General features: G+C 50.3%; 1 pseudogene; it reads left to right on the top strand.

Moving 5' to 3' along the window:
• Positions 1-755: 755 nt before the first annotated feature.
• LOC137350742 (U2 spliceosomal RNA) lies at positions 756-886 on the top strand (annotated as a pseudogene).
• Positions 887-8,763: the final 7,877 nt, after the last annotated feature.

The following is an 8,763-nucleotide window of genomic DNA, read 5'->3' as shown; positions in this document are numbered from 1 at the left end:
TAATGGCCAATTTACCTATCAACCTGCAAGTCTTTGGCATGTGGGGGGAAACCAGAGCACCCGGAGGAAACCCACGCAAACACAGGGAGAACTTGCAAACTCCGCACAGGCAGTACCCAGAATTGAACCCGGGTCGCTGGAGCTGCGAGGCTGCGGTGCTAACCACTGCGCCACTGTTACCTTAGTTTGCTGCTCTAAATTCCTTTATCTCAGTCCTTTATGTAAACTATTTTGTCAAATTTCTTTCACTTTTTAGAATTTATTCAACATTATGTCAGCCATGGTAGTACTCTCACCTCTGAGGCACAAGGTTCTGGGTTCAAGTTCCCCTCCAGGCCTTGAGCACAAAGATTAGTGCAGAGCTGAGGGAGTGCTGCCTTTCGGATGAGACGTTAACCCAAGGCTCCGTCTGCTGTCTCGGATGGATATAAAAGATCCCACGGCACTATCTTGAAGAACAGGGGAGTTATCCCCAGTGTGCTGGCCGATATTTATCCCTCAATCAACATCACAAAAACAGATCATCAAGTCATTATCACATTTCTACTTGTAGGAGCTTACTGTGCGCAAATTGGCCTTTGCATTTCTTACATTACAACAATGCTTACACTTCAAAAGTACTTCATTGGCTGTAAAGCACTTGGAGATGTTCACTGGTTGTGAAAGATGCTGTACAAGTGTATAAATGCAAGTCTTTCTTTTTCTTTTCACTTACTATCTATTCTCTTACATTCTATTTGTTGATCAAGAAGTTGTTCGCTTCTCGGCCTTTTGGCTAAGATCAAGTGTAGTATCTGTTCTTATCAGTGCTTACTTGGCAGAGAAGAGACCATGATCATTGCCTTTTGATCCTGGGTAGGCTTTGAGTAAAATGGCTACAACCAATCTTCGAGCTTCAGGCCAGGGAGTGCGCAACACCGTTCGGGTGGCCGTGAAGGACAAGGATGGAGATGCACCGGTCGATCGCACGTTCATCAGGAAAATCCTCAACGATTGCTGCGGATTTCAAGCTACGGACATCTTCTGCCTGCAGGATTTCCCCAGCAGTGGATACTTCGATGTGACGTTCAAGAACGTGGCGGGATGCATCAAGTTCCTGAAGGCGTTCAAGGAGAAAGGGGACCGGGTGCCACTGTTGATCCTCACAGCAGAGCCGCCCTTCACGCTTCTGTCACAACGTGACCGGGTGGTGACGATTCACCTCTACAACCCCCATGTTCCGGTGGTGGATGTACTCACCTTTCTTGCCAGGTACATCGAGGTGGCCGGCAGCAGCACTGATGTCAAGGACCTCTTTGGGATTTGGACCAGCAAGCGGCAGGTCAAGGTGACCTTGAAGGTCAATGCCAGTGGAGCCATCATCCACCCTCGCTCCAGCTTCGCTATCGGGGGAAGTCAAGGTTTCTTGGTCTACGCACCTGTGGTAAATCTGGTCACGTGGCAGTAAACTGCAGCATGGTTGTTTGCAAGAACTGCAAGGAGGAAGGCCATCAGACCAAGGACTGTAAGCAGACTAAGTGTTGCAACTTGTGCAGTGCGGCAGGCCACTTCTACAAAACCTGCCCCAAACGCTGCCTCAGTTATGCTCAGGCGGCAAGTTCCAAGGAAAGGCCAGGAGAAGGTTCGACGAAGGCGTCCGGTGCTCGAAAGGAGACAAGCAACCTTCTCCGCAGTGAGGAACTTCAACCTGAGAAGGAGAAGAAAGGGGAGGCAGCTGAAACCAGCGACCCAGCACCTACCCTGCACCCGGAAACCCCTCCTCCACAGACAGAATCAATGGAGGAGGAGGCAGCAGATGGACAAACAGGTCAGTGGCAAGTGGTACAAAGGAAAACCACAAAGAAAAAACATCCAAAAGCGGAACAGGCCACCACCCAAACCAATGGCAAGAGGAGGCTACCTTCTGAGACAGACTACAACAGCTCCTCTTCACTGGACGGGGAAATGCTGGAACGACGGCCCCTTCAAAAGAGGTGGCAGAACTCCAAGGAGCTGGAAGATAAAGCCCCCCAGCCCCCGGGCACTGGAAGCTGTGATGGGCCCGGTGAGCCCCAACCCCAAAGCGCCACACGTAACGACGTGGCCAACGCATCCCAGGTACGGGACACCGAGAGCAAAGACACGTCTGGCGCAGCTCAGCTCCGGGAAGCCAGGAGCAGTGATGTTTTCGAGGAGGAACAGAAGGACGCGGCAGAGGACAACCCAATCCTTGCTGCCAAGACCCCCCCGATGTCACCCCAGCGGAACAAACCCTGCATGAAAAAACAAGGAGGGGTTTCTGAGCCCAACCAACGTGAAACAGCTTGCGCACACTATGGGTTTGCAGGAACATCCTGAAGGACTGGGACTAGCAAGGACAAATGGTATGGAAGCAACAACTAACTTTAAAAAAAAAATGGGTGTAAGAATTGCTTCCATTAATGTACGTAGCATTAAATCCACTACGCGATGTGTTTCAACCTTGGATTACTTCGCCAAGGTCAAAGCCAACCTACTGTTTCTGCAGGAGTGTGGAATCCCACACCTCAGCACCTACAGGCAGTGGTCGCGATGGTGGTCCCACGGGCCATCGATCTGGTCGGGGGGTAATGATTGCCGTTCCTCCGGCCTGGGTATTCTGCTGCGAGGAGGTAACTTTACCATCTCCAAAGTTAAGGAGGTGGTGGGCGGTCGCCTCCTCATAGCAGATGTAATGTACAGCAACGCTCCGCTCCGGTTGACCAACGTGTACGCCCCGGTACAACGCAGTGAGCGGCTGACCGTCTTCCAGCAGCTCCCACTGCTGCTGGCGACGTCCAGGCCGGTCATCCTAGGCGGTGACTTCGACTGTATCATCGATGCGGCTGGACGATCCGGCAGAGACGACAGTAAACTGGACGCTACATCCAGATTCCTAATAGAAACAGTTAAAGATGCCAAACTGCACGACGTCTTCAGCAAACCTGCAGACGGAGTGCAGCGCAGATACACGTGGTCAAGATCGGACGGGTCTGCCCATTCCAGGATTGACTTCCTGTTTGTGTCCCATGCTGTCACGGTCGGATCCACCAACGTCAAGCCGGTGTTCTTCTCCGACCACTGCCTCTTACTGGCCGACTGTCACTTACAGGACAACCAGCGGGTTGGCAGAAGGACGTGGAAGCTCAACGCTACACTGCTGACCCCAGAGAACGTTGAGGAACTCGAAAGGGATTACAAAGGTTGGAGGACCGTGAAACCCCTCTTTGAGTCTCCAGTTCACTGGTGGGAAGCGATCAAGGAGAACATCAAGAGGTTCTTTATCCGCAAAGGGGTTAAGAGGGCGAGAGAGAGACAGAGGGAAATGTCCCGACTCCAGAAAAGTATGCAAAATCTGCTCCGGCTGCAGTCGATGGGGGTCGAGGTCAAGGAGGATCTCCAAGACGTGAAGAGCCAGCAGGCCTCGCTCTTTGCCAAGGAGGCCTCCAAGATCATCTTCCGGTCCAGAGTCCGCTCCATCGAGCAGGATGAGACGTGCTCGCATTACTTCTTCCAAAAGGTACACAGAGAGAGCTCTGTTATCAGCAGCCTGAAGGAAGAAGATGGCTCGGTAACGTCTTCGCATTCCGACATACTAAGGATCAGCAAATCCTTTTATGCTGGGCTGTATGACGCGAAGCCCACAGACAGCAGAGCCTCCCAGTCCTTTCTGTCATCTATCACAGAGGTCTTAGATGACAGCAGGAGGCAGAGAATGGACAAGCCGCTAACTCTGGACGAGCTGACAAAGGCCGTCGAGTCCTTCGAGACGAGTAAAACACCCGGAAGCGACGGCTTACCGGTCGAGTTGTACTCGGCCCTGTGGGACTGGGTCGGCCCGGACCTGCTGGAAGTATACGAGAGTATGCTCCTGGCTGGCAGCATGTCAGAATCCATGAGGAAAGGCATCATCACCCTCATTTACAAGCGGAAGGAGGAGAGGGCAGAAATCAGAAATTGGCGGCCCATCTCACTGCTTAATGTTGACTACAAGATTCTGTCCAAAGTCATAGCCAGTCGAGTCAAGTCTGCTCTGGAGTTGGTGATTCACCCTGATCAGACCTGCACTGTACCCGGCAGGAAGATCTCCGATAGTCTCGCGCTACTCAGGGATACGATCGCCTACGTACGGGACAGGAGGGTGGACACCTGCCTCATCAGCCTGGACCAGGAGAAGGCTTTTGACAGAATATCGCACACCTACATGATGGACGTACTTTCCAAAATGGGGTTTGGGGAGGGAATCCGCAATTGGATCAAACTGCTCTACACAAACATCAGTAGCGCAGTCTCAATCAATGGGTGGGAATCGGAAAGTTTCCCGATCCAATCTGGAGTCAGACAGGGCTGTCCTCTCTCCCCCGTCTTGTTTGTTTGCTGTATTGAACCCTTTGCTGAGTCTATTAGGAATGATGCGAGCATAAGAGGGGTGACAATCCCAGGCAGTGGAGGCACTCAGGTTAAAACCTCCCTGTACATGGATGACGTCGCCATCTTCTGCTCAGATCCGCTGTCCGTGCGCAGACTGATGAGCATCTGCGACCAGTTCAAACTGGCCTCGGGAGCCAAAGTTAACCACGGCAAGAGCAAGGCCATGTTCTTTGGGAACTGGGCTGACCGATCCTTTGTCCCCTTCACCGTCAGGTCTGACTACCTGAAGGTGCTGGGGATATGGTTCGGAAGGGCCGGGGCATGCACCAAAACCTGGGAGGAGCGAGTAGGCAAGGTACAACAAAAGTTGAGCATGTGGGGGCAGCGATCTCTCTCCATTGTGGGTAAGAACCTGGTCATCAGGTGCGAGGCGCTCACGTTGTTGCTGTACGTGGTGCAGGTCTGGCCCATACCCCACTCCTGCGCTGTGGTGCTCACCCAAGCCATTTTCCACTTCATCTGGGGATCTAAAATGGACCGGGTCTGGAGGGACACGATGTTCAAATCTCTGGATAAGGGCGGGAAAAATGTACCCAACGTGGCCCTCATCCTGATGACCACCTTCGTGTGCGGCTGCGTCAAGCTGTGTGTAGACCTCCAGTACGCAAACTCCAAGTGTCACTACGTGCTGAGGTTCTATCTGTCCCCGGTGTAGCGAAGGATGGGCCTGGTCACATTGCCGCGGAAAGCTCCATGCAGTTGGACCGTGCCGTACCACCTATCCTTCGTGGAGCAGTTTCTGCAGGAAAACACCTTTGACCACCGATCCATCAGGCAGTGGTCTGCACGGAATGTCCTCAAGGCCCTACGGGAAAAGGAGACGGTGGATCCTGTCAGATGGTTCCCCAAGCAGACCGCCAAAGTCATTTGGTGGAATGCCTCATCACCAGAACTTTCAAACAAGCACCAAGATGTAGTTTGGCTGGTGGTGAGAAGGGCCCTCCCCGTCAGATCCTTCATGCACACCCGAAGTCTCCCCCTCCGCACAGTGCCCCCGCGGTGGCTGTGGTGGGGAAGAGACGGTTGCCCACCTCCTCCTGGAATGTGTCTTTGCAAAGCAGGTGTGGAAAGAGATGCAGTGGTTTTTGTCGAGGTTCATCCCAAGCAGCTCTAACACAGGAGTCTGTGCTCTACGGGCTGTTCCCAGGGACACACACCGAGACAAACATCAACTGCTGCTGGAGGACTATCAATTCGGTGAAAGACGCCCTTTGGTCTGCCCGAAACTTGCAGGTCTTCCAGCGCAAAGAGTTGTCCACGACCGAATGTTGCAGACTGGCACATTCCAAGGTCCAGGATTACGTGCTGAGGGACGCACTAAAGCTTGGGGCAGCCGCAGCAAAGGCTCAATGGGGAAAGACCACAGTGTAACGTCCCCCCACCAAGCTGAACTGAGGGGCTGGATCCATGGGAAACCCCTCGAACTGTATCGGGAAAATTTTCATTTGCTGTAAAATGTAAAAATGTAATTGGCATTACAAATGTGAAATGGAAGGGTTGTGAGGCAACTCATGATCGTAATGAAGCAAACGGACCTCCTTTGCACTGTTTGTATTTTTTGACTTGGTGCTGTTTGAAACTGGTAATGTAATTTTTACAGATTTTTATGAATAAAGTATATTTTGGAAATAAAAAAAAAGTTGTTCTGTTTGTCAGGTGTTCCATGTTCTTCCCCATTTCTGGTAGCCCTTTGTGTCTTTCTCCTTCACCAGGCTTCCGCAGCTTAGGAGGTCCCAGAAGTCCCTCCCTAAACTTCTCCACCTCTCTCCTCACTTAAGACGCTCCTTAAAACCTACTTCTTTGACCAAGCTTTTGGTCACCCATCCTGATATTTCCTTATATGATCTGGTGTCAGATTTGGTTTGATAATGCTCCTGTGAAGCATTTTACTACACCAACAAATTGCCTTTATCTAGCGCCTTTAATATAATAAAACATCCCAAAGCACTTTAAGGTGTCAAACAAAACTATATTAAAGGTGCTATATAAATGTAAGGTGTTGTTCTCTCAAATGGATTAGCCTGCTCCAATTGATTCATATCTTCTGTCCCACATTATATTTCTATTTACATTGAAATATTAATTTTTATCACTAGTCACTAATTTTCATAAATATTTCAAACATCACTTAAGACATTAGTTTGAAACTTGATGTCTTGCATTGTACGTTAGCTTATCATTCATCCAATAGATATCTTGTCTGCCTAGCTCAGTTAAGATAAAAAGGCGAACCGTACATCAAACTGCTCAGGCACAAACCTTAAAACCAGCTACCAATCTGTTGTTCTTGGTATAAAATATACCTACAATATACTTAAATCTGTACAATATGTACATTTCTTAGTCATCCTTATTGCTGTATTTAATGCTTTGAAACTACAGGTTAGAGACACCATGGGAGAAGATATCTTTTATGACACCATGAAGCTCTACCTATGGATATTGTGAATAGGGGCAGCGGGTTGTGGCTGCTTTGCATACTTCTAGCCTTTTGTCAAGATGTTAACAGAAAAGCCCCTGGGAAGGACAGCATTACCACTGAAATAATCAAGAGTGCCAAGCCTGCTATACTCTCAGCACTACATGAACTGCTATGCCTGTGCTGGGACGAGGGAGCAGTACCTCAGGACATGCGCGATGCCAATATCATCACCCTCTATAAAAACAAAGGTGACCGCGGTGACTGCAACAACTACCGTGGAATCTCCCTGCTCAGCATAGTGGGGAAAGTCTTTGCTCGAGTCGCTCTAAACAGGCTCCAGAAGCTGGCCGAGCGCGTCTACCTTGAGGCACAGTGTGGCTTTCGTGCAGAGAGATCAACCATTGACATGCTGTTCTCCCTTCGTCAGATACAGGAGAAATGCCGCGAACAACAGATGCCGCTCTACATTGCTTTCATTGATCTCACCAAAGCCTTTGACCTCGTCAGCAGATGTGGTCTCTTCAGACTACTAGAAAAGATTGGACGTCCACCAAAGCTACTAAGTATCATCACCTCATTCCATGACAGTATGAAAGGAACAATTCAACATGGCGGCTCCTCATCAGACCCCTTTCCTATCCTGAGTGGCGTGAAACAGGGCTGTGTTCTCGCACCCACACTTTTTGGGATTTTCTTCTCCCTGCTGCTTTCACATGCGTTCAAGTCTTCTGAAGAAGGAATTTTCCTCCACACAAGATCAGGGGGCAGGTTGTTCAACCTTGCCCGTCTAAGAGCGAAGTCCAAAGTACGGAAAGTCCTCATCAGGGAACTCCTCTTTGCTGATGATGCTGCTTTAACATCTCACACTGAAGAGTGTCTGCAGAGTCTCATCGACAGGTTTGCGGCTGCCTGCAATGAATTTGGCCTAACCATCAGCCTCAAGAAAACAAACATCATGGGGCAGGACGTCAGAAATGCTCCATCCATCAATATTGGCAACCACGCTCTGGAAATGGTTCAAGAGTTCACCTACCTAGGCTCAATATCACCAGTAACTTGTTTCTAGATGCAGAAATCAACAAGCGCATGGGAAAGGCTTCCACTGCTATGTCCAGACTGGCCAAGAGAGTGTGGGAAAATGGCGCACTGACATGGAACACAAAAGTCCGAGTGTATCAAGCCTGTGTCCTCAGTACCTTGCTCTATGGCAGCGAGGCCTGGACAACGTATGTCAGCCAAGAGCGACATCTCAATTCATTCCATCTTCGCTGCCTCTGGAGAATACTTGGCATCAGGTGGCAGGACCGTATCTCCAACACAGAAGTCCTCGAGGCGGCCAACATCCCCAGCTTATACACACTACTGAGTCAGCGGCGCTTGAGATGGCTTGGCCATGTGAGCCGCATGGACGATGGCAGGATCCCCAAAGACACATTGTACAGCGAGCTCGCCACTGGTATCAGACCCACCGGCCGTCCATGTCTCCGCTTTAAAGACGTCTGCAAACGCGACATGAAGTCCTGTGATATTGATCACAAGTCGTGGGAGTCAGTTGCCAGTGTTTGCCAGAGCTGGCGGGCAGCCATAAAGGCGGGGCTAAAGTGTGGCGAGTCGAAGAGACTTAGCAGTTGGCAGGAAAAAAGACAAAAGCACAAGGGGAGAGCCAACTGTGTAACAGCCCCGATAAACAAATTTTTCTGCAGCACCTGTGGAAGAGCCTGTCACTCTAGAATTGGCCTTTATAGCCACTCCAGGCGCTGCTCCACACACCACTGACCACCTCCAGGCGCTTACCCATTGTCTCTCGAGACAAGGAGGCCAAAGAAAAAAAATGCTGAATTCCACCCCAAACTACATTAAGCAACCAAGGTGAAAAGCCAAGATCCATTCACAGTGTCACACACCACCAAGTG

This window comes from Heterodontus francisci, chromosome 35 (genome assembly GCF_036365525.1).
Source record: "Heterodontus francisci isolate sHetFra1 chromosome 35, sHetFra1.hap1, whole genome shotgun sequence".
NCBI lineage: Eukaryota > Metazoa > Chordata > Chondrichthyes > Heterodontiformes > Heterodontidae > Heterodontus > Heterodontus francisci.
Note: the sequence above shows the minus strand (reverse complement) of the source record. Positions and strands in the feature narration are given on the sequence as shown.